Source organism: Lepisosteus oculatus, chromosome 14 (genome assembly GCF_040954835.1).
Source record: "Lepisosteus oculatus isolate fLepOcu1 chromosome 14, fLepOcu1.hap2, whole genome shotgun sequence".
Classification (NCBI taxonomy): Eukaryota; Metazoa; Chordata; class Actinopteri; order Semionotiformes; family Lepisosteidae; genus Lepisosteus; species Lepisosteus oculatus.
Window position 1 is genome coordinate 11354600 of NC_090709.1, and position 14865 is coordinate 11369464.

Genomic DNA, 14865 nt, shown 5'->3' on the forward strand with positions numbered 1-14865 from the left:
CTGGCACCCTTCTTATTGAGAGGACAGCTCCGTCACCTCTTTTATGACGCTGCTCTTTTTCCCTTGCGTTTTTCTCTTCTTCCCACGTTCTCTCTCTTCACTGCCTTCGTCCCCGCTCTATTTCACTTCAGCCTTTCACTCTTGCTTCCTTCCAATGAGGACGGAGCTGCGGGAGAAAGGGGGCTATAGAGGATCGCTGTGGAGAGCTGCTGCTGTGCTTTGACATCTGAGCTTTGTGGAAAACGATCTCAATACAGTTCTGAAAAACGCGACTCTCCGAACGCCAGCCGAACAAGTCTCCACAGCCGAAGCGCTGTGTCTCTTTTCAGCTGGCGATAAACCTTTCCTCGATCCTTTGCGGACTTGTAAAACTGTTCCTGATCAGAATAAAAAACGCTCACGCTAATACACAAGCACCCGTGTCTCACCAAAGCTGACAAATACACAGACGGACAAGCCGCACTGCACGTGCGAACGGGAATGAGCGAGCGAGCGGGGATAGGGCGCCTCCTGCGCTTAAAAGCTTACAGCACCTGGTATTCCCAGGCGGTCTCCCATCCAAGTACTAACCAGGCCCATCCCTGTTTAGCTTCCGAGATCAGACGAGATCAGGTGTGCTCAAGGGGGTGTGGCCGTAAGCGAGAGCAAGGCTCGCTGGCACCCTTCTTATTGAGAGGACAGCTCCGTCACCTCTTTTACGACGCTGCTTTTTTCCCTTGCGTTTTTCTCTTCTTCCCACGTTCTCTCTCTTCACTGCCTTCGTCCCCGCTCTATTTCACTTCAGCCTTTCACTCTTGCTTCCTTCCAATGAGGACGGAGCTGCGGGAGAAAGGGCGCTATAGAGGATTGCTGTGGAGAGCTGCTGCTGTGCTTTGACATCTGAGCTCTGTGGAAAACGATCTCAATACAATTCTGAAAAACGCGACTCTCCGAACGCCAGCCGAACAAGTCTCCACAGCCGAAGCGCTGTGTCTCTTTTCAGCTGGCGATAAACCTTTCCTCGATCCTTTGCAGACTTGTAAAACTGTTCCTGATCAGAATAAAAAACGCTCACGCTAATACACAAGCACCCGTGTCTCGCCAAAGCTGACAAATAAACAGAAGGACAAGCCGCACTGCACGTGTGAACAGGGGAATGAGCGAGCGAGCGGGGATAGGGCGCCTCCTGCGCTTAAAAGCTTACAGCACCTGGTATTCCCAGGCGGTCTCCCATCCAAGTACTAACCAGGCCCATCCCTGTTTAGCTTCCGAGATCAGACGAGATCAGGTGTGCTCAAGGGGGTGTGGCCGTAAGCGAGAGCAAGGTTCGCTGGCACCCTTCTTATTGAGAGGACAGCTCCGTCACCTCTTTTTCGACGCTGCTTTTTTTCCCTTGCGTTTTTCTCTTCTTCCCACGTTCTCTCTCTTCACTGCCTTCGTCCCCGCTCTATTTCACTTCAGCCTTTCACTCTTGCTTCCTTCCAATGAGGACGGAGCTGCGGGAGAAAGGGCGCTATAGAGGATCGCTGTGGAGAGCTGCTGCTGTGCTTTGACATCTGAGCTCTGTGGAAAACGATCTCAATACAATTCTGAAAAACGCGACTCTCCGAACGCCAGCCGAACAAGTCTCCACAGCCGAAGCGCTGTGTCTCTTTTCAGCTGGCGATAAACCTTTCCTCGATCCTTTGCGGACTTGTAAAACTGTTCCTGATCAGAATAAAAAACGCTCACGCTAATACACAAGCACCCGTGTCTCGCCAAAGCTGAGAAATAAACAGACGGACAAGCCGCACTGCACGTGTGAACAGGGGAATGAGCGAGCGAGCGGGGATAGGGCGCCTCCTGCGCTTAAAAGCTTACAGCACCTGGTATTCCCAGGCGGTCTCCCATCCAAGTACTAACCAGGCCCATCCCTGTTTAGCTTCCGAGATCAGACGAGATCAGGCGTGCTCAAGGGGGTGTGGCCGTAAGCGAGAGCAAGGCTCGCTGGCACCCTTCTTATTGAGAGGACAGCTCCGTCACCTCTTTTATGACGCTGCTCTTTTTCCCTTGCGTTTTTCTCTTCTTCCCACGTTCTCTCTCTTCACTGCCTTCGTCCCCGCTCTATTTCACTTCAGCCTTTCACTCTTGCTTCCTTCCAATGAGGACGGAGCTGCGGGAGAAAGGGGGCTATAGAGGATCGCTGTGGAGAGCTGCTGCTGTGCTTTGACATCTGAGCTTTGTGGAAAACGATCTCAATACAGTTCTGAAAAACGCGACTCTCCGAACGCCAGCCGAACAAGTCTCCACAGCCGAAGCGCTGTGTCTCTTTTCAGCTGGCGATAAACCTTTCTTCGATCCTTTGCGGACTTGTAAAACTGTTCCTGATCAGAATAAAAAACGCTCACGCTAATACACAAGCACCCGTGTCTCGCCAAAGCTGACAAATAAACAGACGGACAAGCCGCACTGCACGTGTGAACAGGGGAATGAGCGAGCGAGCGGGGATAGGGCGCCTCCTGCGCTTAAAAGCTTACAGCACCTGGTATTCCCAGGCGGTCTCCCATCCAAGTACTAACCAGGCCCATCCCTGTTTAGCTTCCGAGATCAGACGAGATCAGGCGTGCTCAAGGGGGTGTGGCCGCAAGCGAAAGCCATGGCGCCTGACTCGCTACTTGAAGCTGTGTGTGGCTGGGGCTCTGTGCCCCCCGAGCGGGACTGAAGGATCGTTCGTGTGCAACTCTTTGGAAAGGAGCTTCTTTCCAAATCGCATTGCGTACCTGGATGTTGGCGAATGTGCTCCCTTGTGTTGGCTTGTCCCGCACTGGAGGAGAACAAACAAACTGCAAGGAGGAGCACAAGGCAAGTCTTCACAAGACAAAAACCTCCAGTGCACAGCACTCTGAAAACATTTCTGGGCTGTCGCGTGTTTATTTCAGCACATAAAGCGCAACAGTCCAACACGTCGGCCGGGCGCGCGGCGCCTCCGCCCTCTTGTGGCCTTGCGGCGTCAGAGGAAGAGGCTCCTTCTCGCTGCCTTTCCGCTGTGTTGCAGAGCCCCGAGAGGGAACCTGGAGCGCACACTTTGTGGGGGGCGGGGGACCGCGTTCGCGCTCTGCCCCCGGTCTCTTGCGCGAGTACTAAATCTCACGGCGCCAGCAAGCGGCCAGGAGACAAGTACAATATCGCGGGACAGGGGGGCCTTGTCATTGATTGTTACATATGAGACGGGGATTAGGAGGAGACTCCGACTGATTGGTAAAGGGGAACACTAACACCAGAGTGACACCCCCGACGTCTCTTTTTGAGAGATTTCTTAATGGCCATGGAGGGTCGGGACCTCAGTTTTACGCCTTCCCCGAAGGACGGTGCCTGTTTGTGCAGCAGAGTGTCGCCATCAGGATGCTGGGGCATAAGAAAGCCACACAGACCGCAGGGTGAGCGCTCCCTACTGGTCCCAGTCACACCTCTTGCAGGAGCAGTAGCAACCTGAGCTTTTCCGGGGGGAATCTCCCATCCGGGTGCCGGCTAGGCTCACACCTGCTGGGCTGCCGTGGGTGAGCCCAGTCAAGAGTCGCAGGGTGAGATCTAGTCATCGGGGAGAAACGATACAAGCGAAGGATTACTCGGCTCCCAGCACTTGAAAAGACCGACAAATGACTCTTTCCCGCTGGAGCTGAATGTACCTGCATGTGTCATGTCGTCTTCTTCCCCCGCCCCGCTGTGTTTGCTGTATTGTCTTTGAAGCCAGACCCCGAGACGAGACGGGCTGTCCTGTGCCCCAATTAACACTTTACAGGTGCCATTCCCCGGCATTGTGGCCATTGTCGGTGGTCACACGCGATAAGATAAGGTGGAGGAGAGCGGGGCATGCCCAGCGCCAGACATTCAAGGAGGGGGCTGTGCGAGGTGAGGTGAGGTGCGACACGCCGGAGCCCCGACGCTGCTAATGCGGAGCACTTGTTGAACTGGCATTGAAAGGACGTGTGCGCACGGAGCGAGCCTTCCCTGCGGCGGAGCGTGGAAACTCTCTCCCCGCGCTGCAGGAGTTGTGTGCGCTGCAGCGGTGCCGAGAGAACAGCACAGAAGACAGCAGGCTCTGGAGAGCGGGTAAGAGATGGAGCCTTGTGGGCAGGCGAGCAGGCCCGTTTTTTGGAAATTGCTGAAAAGGCTCCGGTGTTTGTTCGGTGTGTGGCAGGCGCACGATGCGAGCTTGCGTAGCCGGTCTGGTGTTATGCAAATGAGGCCGAATTGCGTCCCGGGACATGCTGCGAATGCGCATGGCGACTGCAGATGTGTAGGAAACGGCGCTTCCTCCTCGCCGCCCGCCGGGGCAGCGGAAAGGCAGCAAGAAGGAGCCACAAGAGGGCGGAGGCTCTGTGCATCTGGCCGACTTGTTCGACTGGTGCTGTTTCTGTTTTGAAATAAAACGCGCCAGCCAAAAAATGTTTTCAGTGTGCTGTGCACTGGAGGTTTTTGTCTTGTGAAGACTTGCCTTGTGCTCTTCCAGTGCGGGACAAGCCAACACAAGGGAGCACGTTCGCGAACATCCAGGCACGCATTGATTTCGAAAGAAGCTCCTTTCCAAAGAATTGCAAATAAACGATCCTCCAGCCCCGCTCAGGGGACACGGAGCCCCCGCCACACAATGCAACGGGAGTATAAATGATGTATCCCGCCAGCCATTCGACGATCATTTTTCATGGGTGAATATGGTTTTCTGGGGGGTTGCAATGTTGGTCTTTATTGGACATTCCTGGTGATTCTGACACGTGTTAAACACTCGCATTTCCTGCAATTATAAAAAGGGTTAAGTTTCGGTTTCGCTGACAAATCGAATCGACTTTCACGGAGAGAAGAAAGGAAACACAATGTTTCGGCTGTGGAGCTTAGTACCGATAACACTGCTGATATTGATGGAGTAGAAACAAGTGATGTATTGGCAGCTTTATCTGGGGCGAGAAGTCCTGGAACAACTACAAAAATGTTAGGATGCAGAGGAAGAAATATTTTCCACCTTACCTCACCCAATCCTGCTGCATTAACGAAGCTGAAGTTGGCTTCTTATTCGGCAGCTTCTTATTCGCGTTTTTCGTTCCACCTTATAAGATGCTACTGTGATGTTATGCCGCCTTTCGCTTGTAGATGGCTCTCTATAGTTATTTTTAAAAATACTAATCCGAGTGGATTACTGGACATAGCCTCAGTAAAGGGGAATATGTACATAATGATTATCCAAATTGCATTTTTGTATGAAACACATTTAAGAAAATCGAAAACCAATTTTCAAAACTCACAATAACACAAACTGGCATGTTAGACGACAAGTAAATAAGACAAAAGCAAACCATTCATTCACTGGCATTTTCTGCATATTTACCACGACCTTGCCTTCTGATTATTAAAAGTCTCAAAATCTTGCATTTTGCAAGAAATGTTAATATAGCAGTCTACAATGGGACATTTAGAACATGGCTTGTGAGAATATGGTTAACCAAAGATGAGCAAAGGGTGATGGCACTTTCTGCTTATTGCTATGACCCTCCCTCCTGATTATTAAATAGTCTCACAATTCTGCCACTGAGGTAATGTGACAAATTATGAAAATCATTAAGTATAAGAAAATTTACTGTACCATTTTTTAAATATGACCTTATGAACATGTAAGGATTAACAGTCAACAAAATAGCACCCCTTCTGCTGATTTACTTTTTCCCTCCTTCCTTGTCACCAGAACATCTTAATATTCCGACACTAAGGTAGGAGAGACAAAATCACTTATCATGTACATTTGTAATTACGACACGTCACTGTTGCATTTCTGCGTTGTGACATGTAATACCCACAGTGGAAATTCATAGTTGTGATTATAGGAATGTTATATATCAGGTGGGTAGCTGCGTCAGCATGCGTAGGCTGCAAAGGAACAAGTAAAGGATTATTCCATGTTGAAAAGAGAAGAAAGGAAACACACTGTTTCGGCTGTGGAGCCTTCTTCAGGTGTGAGAAAGACAGGGCAGTATGCAAAGATTATTATCCTTTTATCTTTGCTGATTGCAGTTTATCTTTGATGACAGAATCAAAGACGTTAAGGAATTTTTACACCTAATAAACAGACACTTTTTTTGAACACCCTTATTTACTGTTAACAAAAGAGCTGACACGTATTATGTGTGAAAAAAAGCTGCTAAACAGCTCGACCTGCTGCCCCCTCTGAAAGACACAGTCACTCATAGAATTATTGAAATGGCGGATGGTTTCAAAAGTACACTGGTAGAGCGCGTTAAGATGAGCAGATGCTTTTCATTGCAATTAGGTGAGTCTGTAATCGATTTGGCCAATTCACTCGTTTATGTTAGATATGAGTTTGAGGGTATGTCTCATGAGGACTTTCTGTTCTGTAAACCGCTACCATCAGGAACAGGAAAGCAAGAGCAATGAAAAGCTGCACAGCGCTGTGAAAGAAAATACAGAGAAGTGAAAGGCAGTCCTTTCTCTAAGGAGGTAGAAGAAGAGCGATTCCCCGTCGGGGAATCAAACCCCGGTCTCCCACATGACAGGCAGGGATACTCACCACTATACTAACAAGGAAGACATCGCCCTCTCTGACCCCAGGCATCGTGTCTTGACCCACCGTGCTGGAAGCCGACGCGTACTGTGATTCCTTTACAGAGCAGAAATGACAACCGAGGAGCCGAGAGATCATTTCAGCATTTCGCGTCTGAACGGAAAACACAAACGACCAACTCGGAATGACTTGCTTTTGACACTTTTCAAAGCGTTCTTTGTGCACAACGACTGCGCTGCCTAGCAGATACAAATGGGTTGTACAACTTCGATCTAGCAAATGCAAGAGGGCTAAGCCCCCTTTCTTTTAGCCCAGGTTTGATCTGTCTCCCAGAATCACCAGGGCGCACGCACACACACACCCGTGCCGTTGAAGTGCTCTGCTTCATTTCTAAGGGCAACTCAACATTCACTCCTACCCCGAGAACAGAAAAGACAGCGTCCGCAGCAACAACAGCTCAGGTCTCTGCACAGGAGCTAAGCTGCCCCCATCTCCTCCTGCGGAGTGGAGTCCTGCCTGGAGCCGTGTTTGCAGGCAGCGGCTCCCCGCGCTCTGTCTGTGCGTCGTGTCCAAGAGGTCCTGGGAGGAAGAGAGAGCCCTCCCACTCGGGGGCTTTTCCACGGTCTGTGTGAGGAGGGGTGGGTGTGTCCAGTAGCTTATCGAGCATGTTGTGTATCTTAATAAAGAGCCTTTCTTATATGATTTAGACTATTTTATTAACTACACAAATCACGGTCTCACACCATATGTTCCCGCCTTCTACTCTCTCGGTCTGTTGTCTCGCGATGTCTATTCACTATACGACATCCCTTCCTTTGTTATTTTTAAAGTCTATAGCTTTACCATACAATTGTAACAATTTTATATCAACACACAGTAAACTGTTATTAACTATTACAACAAAATGTACATAAAGCCTTTCATTTCTATTCAATACATTCATCTTTTTTTACAACAATTTCTATATGTACCAACTCAAATTTTAGTTCAATTTCTACTTAAGTCACTTCTAAATATCACCTCATTTCTAGCAGTCTAATCAACATCTACATAGATAACACAAACAAAATAGGGCAATTTAACATTTTGAGAGCTATGCAAGTCCTGTATTTTTAAATGTCTCTGTAATGAGCCGGTTTCCTGATAACCCTGCCACTAATGGTTGTTACTTTACTTCTGGGTAAAGTTACTGGCTCTCCTACGGATGTACTCTCCACTGTCTGAGGACTCGGCACTTCCTGCACGTCAGAAAGTCCTGTATTCTCAGCATTTTCTGTTTCTGCAGATTCAAAATCAAGATCCAATGGAGGAGCGTGTCAAAGATGTTTTACATTTCTCATTATTTTTGAGCCATCTTCCACATTCACTAACTCAAAAGAGTTACAAGAGGTGTTTCTCAATAACACATAGCGAGTGTCTTTGAACTTGGCATCCAATTTACCGGTGTCTAGGCCAGCCACAAACACTACGTCACCGACCTTGAAGTTATGATCCCTTGCTCGATGTGTCTGGTCTGCATATAATTTCATTTTGTGTGCATACTCCTCATGATGTCTATGGATATCTTTTGTCTTTTGAATGTCCCTTGGCTCTTCTTCTTTCTTTTCCATGTTTGGTAGTTTAGTCCGGATATCACGCCCAAAGATAAGATTAGCTGGGGTTTCTCCAGATGCCCTGTGTGGTGTTGATCTATAAGTCAGCAGAATCTTAGGGAGTTCCTCTCTCTCTTTTTTCCTTCTGTCACAGCTGCTCTTAAGGCCTTTTTCAGGTATCTGTGAAATCTTTCAATTTTGCCATTACATCTCAGATAGTAAGGTGATGCACAGATGTGTTTAATTCCACAATTAGTCAGAAATGATTCAAACAACTGTCCTATGAATTGCCTGCCATTATCTGTTACTACCTCTAGTGGATAACCAAATCGTGCAAAGATGTTCATCATCTCTCTAATAACTGTGGCTGAAGATATGTCTGATACAACAACCGCCTCAGGGTAAGAAGTATAATAGTCTATGACAGTCAATATGTATTCATTCTGAATGGGACCTACCAGGGCAATGCCCAATTTTGTCCAAGGCCTTGGTGGTAATTCAAGTGGTTGGAGAGGTTGATCCTCCTGCAATGGCTGATTCAACACACAAGTGGAACAATTCCTGATTAGTCTTTCAACATCACTGTCCATGTTGGGCCAGTAAAAGTTGCTTCTCAGGTACTGTTTTGTACAAACTACACCGTGATGTGTCTCATGTGCTATTTTCAGTGCTTGTCTGATTTTTGTTTTCGGTAACACAATCCTCTGTCCTCTTAAAAGCAGTCCATCATATGTAGATAACTCCAACCTACACCTGTGGTATGGCTGCAGTTCGTCTGGAATTGGATTAGGCCATTGTCCTTTTTCCACTATGGACATCAACAATTTCAATGTGTCATCTTCGTTTGTTGCTTGTTTAAGTTCCTCAAGTGTCAGTGCATGCATATCATAAGTGCTGATTGAAAGCACTCCATCAACATAGGTGTCTACATAACCAGTGTCTTCTGTGTCTGGTAAAGGAAGACGTGACAATGAGTCTGCGACATTGGTTTTCCCTACTATGTGTTCAATTTTGTAATCATAAGGCCATAATCTCAATCCAAGTCTTTGTATCTTGGGTGGTAACAATGTTGCCTTTTTGGGATTGAACATATAAATGAGGGGTTTATGATCCATTTGAAGTGTGAACTTGCCTCCCCATAAATATGTCCACTGCCCAAACACAACCCAAGGCTTCACGCTCTATTTGTGAGTAATGCCTTTCTGTTGGGGTAAGTGAGCGACTTGCATATGCCACTGGTTTGTTCTGTCCATCTTCTTGTCTTTGTAGCAATACTGCTCCAAGTCCTACAGGATTCGCGTCACTGATCACTACTGTTGATGCATCTAGTTTGAAGTATGCCAGACATGGTTCAGTTACAAGTGCTCTTTTCAACTCGGCAATGGCTTTCTCAGTTTTCGATATCCATTCCCACTTCTGTCCTTTCCTCATTAGTTTTCTAAGGGTTCTGATATATCTGCATAATTAGGAATTAATTTCATCAAAAATCCACAAGTGCCTAAGAACAAGTGCAGAAGCGCAACATTCTCAGGTCTCGGTGCACTGCAAACAGCTCTCACCTTTTTCGGGTCTGGTTTTATTCCTTCTGCAGTGACCAAATGTCCCAGTATCTCGATCTCTTTTAGGCCAAAGATGCACTTATCTTTATTTAAAGTTAAGCCTCTGTCTTGGAATCTTTGGAATACTTGCCTGAGCCTCTGTTCAAGTTGTTCTTCATTTTCCGCATGTACTACAACATCATCCATATACCATACAACACCAGGCATTTCACACAACATCGAGTCCATAGCCTTCTGATAGGCCTCTGGGGCACTAGACAAGCCATAAGGAACTACTCTGAAATGGTAACAACCCCTGTGTGTGGTGAAAGTAGTAAGGTGTCTTGATGCCAGGGCCAACTCAACTTACCAGAATCCTTTTCGAACATCTAACTTTGCAAAAACTTTGGCTCTTTGCACTGCTTGCAATATGCTGTCAACCGTTGGTACTAGATGTCTCTCTCTGATTACTGCTTTATTCACTTCTCACAGATCCACACATCCTTGGTGTCTTTTTAGGTATTATCAGAATATTTTAGATCCATCTGCACCTTGATTCACTTCTTCAATAATTCCATCATCCAGGATTTTATCTAACTCCTGATTAACAGCTTCTATCACTGGACAGGGTACTCGTCTCAGACTTTGAGCTACTGGCAAAACTTTCTCATCTACTGTAACCTTGATCTGTCCTAAACCTTTAAAGAGTGACTCAAATTCCTGTGCTAACTGCTGAAACTTCTGTGAGGACTGGTCAACCACATTGACAGTGTCTCCTACATTCAGAATCTTCAGATCGAAACATGCTTTTCTTCCCAACAATTGTTCTACATTTCCTTCAATTCCATAGGCTTTGTCCTTTATTACATTTTCCTACCATTTCAGCTGTGCCTCAAAGTAGCCAACACACTGAAGTGGACTAATTTGTGCATAGGCATAGCATTTCTTATTAGTCTGCTTAAGTTTAGTTCTGTGTGCAAACACTTTCTTGAAACGTTCTACTCCAATGAGGTTTCTTCCACTTCCTGTATCTATCAACATTTTTATCTCTTGGCCATTTATTTGAACAGTTTCTTTACCTTCAGGGTCAATGGAATAAACAAATTCATCTGAGTCTGAAGAAGGTTCTTGAACTGCGCTCACTGGTTTATCCGTTTTTTTAAGCTTTGTCCCTTCCTTATTTGTATTAACTTTCTTTTCTTTTTGGAAACTGATTTTCTTTCTACACACTCTGGTGCATAATGACCTGTTTTCTTACAGTGTAGACATTTTGTTACTTGTGCTCCGCATTCATCTGCTTTGTGCGTTGGTAGTCCGCACCTGTAATGTCAGTTATGTAATGTCAGCCGTCCCCTGTTCTTCTATGTCTGTAACTTGACTGCGTCCTGCTGCTCAGCTTTTGTTTCTAAAGTTTGAGAGAGCAACCCGTTCAATGTTTCTTTTGAAGTAAACATGACTCTCTCTAGCTTTGTCACTGTGGTTAGAAAGCATTTTTTTGATTCTGCTTGAGCTGCTTCATAAATTCTAGCAACTGTAAGAGCTCTTTCTAAAGTCGATCTCTTAACATGTCAGCTTCAAATCCTTCAAAGTCACATGATTTGGCCAGTTCTCTTAGTGCATTTACAAAAGCATCAACAGACTCGTCCTGAGACTGAGATCTTGTCACAACCGCCAGCCAGCCCAGATAAACTAACCAGTGCCAGCAGCAGTTTGAAAATAACAATTGAGTCTTCTCTTAGAGAGCTCTACCTCGCCTTTCTTTGTACCTCGCTTACTATACTTCTCCTGGTTCCTGAACTATCCTTTTGGCCCTTGACCTTGAACCTTGCCTACTGATTTGGATTGTAATATTCTCTTCGGATCTCCAGGATTTTTGACGTTTTGGATTGTACTCCTGTTTTGATATCTACCTGGTCCTGCGTCTGCATACGATCTGCATACCTATTCGTGGGGGATTCTTTACAGATCCTTGTCTAAATTTATGCCATTCCAAAACCACATTTCTCTGCAGTGTAAAGTAAGTGTCTAAGGCAGCTACAGTCTGTTCATACTGTAAGTGTAAGCAATTATTATTATTAATTATTTGTTATCTTTTGCCAGAAACCAAACAAAGTATGTATGAAAACAGTAAAAAAGTTCATCATAACACAACACAGTCCCTTTTATATATGATCACTACACAGTGTTAACATCAAAGTAGTAGTGCAAAGAATTCTAAATCAACAGTATGTCACCATGACATGATTTATTCCACTTTGCTGTAAGAAAGATCAAAGAAAACTGGCTTCTGTCAAATAGAGGTGTATCCAACGTGATTCCTTATTAGGTTAACCAAATATTACCATCTCTACAGTACCTTTCAGACAGGACACACTACTAAAAGGATTCTAACCGAAACAATAAAACACAATCACATCATCGAAGTCTGAACCCCACTGACTTTCAATATCATACCGTGTACATCTCCAGGCTTGGAGACTCATCAAAAAAGAACAACCTAGACACCAAAGTGATCCTTTTCTTCCAGTAAGATTATGGCATTTGCAGGATGCTGTCTAGATCAATGAACAGCTTACGTTAATAATAGCGAGCAGGTAGCATAGCATTTAGACACACAGCCCCTAAATTGTAGAAATATGTCAGACCTTATTAAGGATGCCCCATACCTACAAGCATATTTAACAATGCTGTAGTCTTCTACATCATCTCTGTAGTCTTATTGATCCTGAGTGATCTAATTCTTTAGGAGGTGCAGAAACAGATATCAAGTGGGTAAGTAGACAACCACATTGCAATTGTTTTTTCTGTGTCTAACCCTTTTTTTTTCTCCACACCATGCCTGCCACTGTTCTCTCTTCGGTGCCTTTGGTTGATATCGAGCTCCGTCCCCCATGACAAGGGATCCTCCTGGATTTCTGAAGCAAGGAACCCAGCCGATATGAGTCCCTACAAAACTCAAGATCCTGTACTGCTCAACCCAGTGGATGGGACATACTCAACATTAATATCTAGCCTGACATAATACAGGGAATAGAATTCACTGTGTCAATCTGCATGGTGGTGCATGTGAACTGTTTCTAGTAACTACTTGTCATACCTGGAGGGGAGGTCAATCATCAGGCCTTGGTCCCCCAGAGATTTTTTTTCTCCTTTGGAGTTTTTTTGTTTCTCTCCTTCGTGGCTGATGGTTACACAGTCACATCTGCATACCACACCTTCATTGTGATTTGCTACAGATACAGCTTATTTAAAATGTGAAATTAGGAAAAACTAAAAAAGCATGAAATAAAAAGAATGTCAAATCTAAAATTTTCAGATGTTGTGATGAAGCTTTTGACTCATGAATAGCACCCCCCATCCCAGTGTAATGCATGTTTAATGGTGCTGTATTGAAAAAATAATTTAAAAAAAGGTTTCACAACCCCAAGCAAGGTTGTATAAGGTGAGGGGGGGGGGGGGGGGGGGGCTGTCTGGTGTGTAAAACACTTGGTTGCAGCATTGTGGGTGCTGTAGTTTAAATGCTATTGGTTTGTGAACAGCATACCCCTATCCCAGCGCAGAATGCCACAATAATTAAAAGCATGAGAAAATGAGATTCAGAATGCAAAGCTGTATTAGTCTTCTGTGTAAAAAATCGGTTTGAACATCATTGGAGCTGTTTGAATTAAGCTGCTGAGTAAAGAATATTTTTAATTTTCCCGCTGTCAGCACTATAGTGTATATATAGTTGACCCTTACCTGAATGAAAACAGGACATTAAGAAAGGGTTTCAGAAATCAAACAAAGCTTTATTCCTGTGCATACAGTCTGGGTAATTGGAGACTGCGCTGTCCTGCTTCCTATGGTGATATACTGGTTTTTCACACAAAGCCGTATTGAGCAGTATTTCTTGCATTGTGAACGTGTGTACACAGCAGTCCCCCAGGTTCCAGTTAGTGCGTAGTTACACATCAATGAAAAACCAGAGGTTTAAAAAGATAATTAGCTCACTTATAGTTTGATGTAGAGGGTGTGATACACCCCATGGTTTTTAAAATGCATTTAGTTTGAAGGCTTTCTGTGTTTCCATTGCTAAGATATGGTCAAAATAATATCCGTGCGTGGTAAAAAAAATGTCTTAAAAATGACATAGTGAAGGCTGTGAAAACAGTCACAATGTAGTTTGCACATAAAGCAAGTGTTTTCTTAAACCTAAGAGGTTTTGTGAAAATGATACAGGTGAGCCAAAATCGTTTTTGAATGCTTACTTTACCCCGGTCAATGACAGTACCTACAGGCTATCGATAGGTTTGCTGGCACTGTGGGTTTGTTGTTCCTGACAATGTGCATGCTGAGAAATGCGCACAGACTGGCTTTCTTCTCGGAATGAAAATGTTACCGCTTGTACCTCATGTTAACACAGTTTTAACCGTTAGCACACTCATATATATCCTGAATCAAGAATTAATGTGCCCTGGAATCCATTGTACCGCTTCAAACTGAAAGTCAGATATTTAGAGACTTGGTAAAGACTTTTTACAGGAAGAGATGTCGTGCTTCAGCTGCTCTGGCCTGCAAAGTGCGAAGGGGCTTCATTTGAAATACCCGATTATATTTCAAAATCCAAGGTACTTTTGCTGTGCTAGAATGTATAATTTATTATAAATGTTTCTTTCACAGCCTCTTCTTCAGGAAACCTCGCACACACTAAACATTCTTCAAAGACTATAGGAACAGTAAAAAAGAAAGCAGTAAGATGGATGAAAATAAAATATTTTGACGTCTCTTCTGCAACTGATGAATACTCCTGTGTGACGTTATTTCTTAAATAGATTCTGTTTTTTTGCCACAGGCTGTGGGTCTCTGTTTTCAGCCACTGGCCAAGGTTCCAGTCTGTAAAAAGAGCAAGAGCACCTGTTTGGAGTGTTTACGACAGCAGCGGGTCTCCAAACAGAACTTCATCTCCTGAAAAGTGCCCCTCCCTGCCACACAGGTTGCTGTGCCTGGTGCAATGCATATCTCCACACAGCCCTCCACCCCCAGCAGAGCACACACCGCCTCAGGACACTCCGTCCTGTCCTCTCTGCTCACCACCACCCAGGAATTGGCTGATGCCATCCCCACTGTCTCTCTCCCCTCAGGAAGCACTATCTACACAGCAGAATTCACAGATGCCAATGCCATGTACAGTTCTCACAGATGTCCATCTTTTGTCCATCAGTCAAGAGAA

The 14865-nt window shown here is 45.2% G+C and overlaps 1 protein-coding gene, 4 non-coding genes and 1 pseudogene across 5 annotated transcripts in view; 1 reads left to right on the forward strand and 5 right to left on the reverse strand.

Moving 5' to 3' along the window:
- The window catches only part of LOC138242797 (zinc finger protein 271-like), a 683123-nt gene that overhangs the window by 658026 nt on the left and 10232 nt on the right, over positions 1-14865 (reverse strand). The gene's annotated exons all lie outside the window — the stretch shown is intronic.
- Positions 1-14865, forward strand: part of LOC138242769 (zinc finger protein 271-like) — a 735173-nt pseudogene that overhangs the window by 259008 nt on the left and 461300 nt on the right.
- On the reverse strand, positions 522-640 carry LOC138244785 (5S ribosomal RNA). The gene has a single exon (XR_011193400.1). It is a non-coding gene; the product is annotated as a 5S ribosomal RNA (ribosomal RNA).
- LOC138244796 (5S ribosomal RNA) lies at positions 1177-1295 on the reverse strand. The gene has a single exon (XR_011193411.1). It is a non-coding gene; the product is annotated as a 5S ribosomal RNA (ribosomal RNA).
- Positions 1833-1951, reverse strand: LOC138219281 (5S ribosomal RNA). Its single transcript, XR_011181600.1, has one exon. It is a non-coding gene; the product is annotated as a 5S ribosomal RNA (ribosomal RNA).
- On the reverse strand, positions 2489-2607 carry LOC138245414 (5S ribosomal RNA). Its single transcript, XR_011194024.1, has one exon. It is a non-coding gene; the product is annotated as a 5S ribosomal RNA (ribosomal RNA).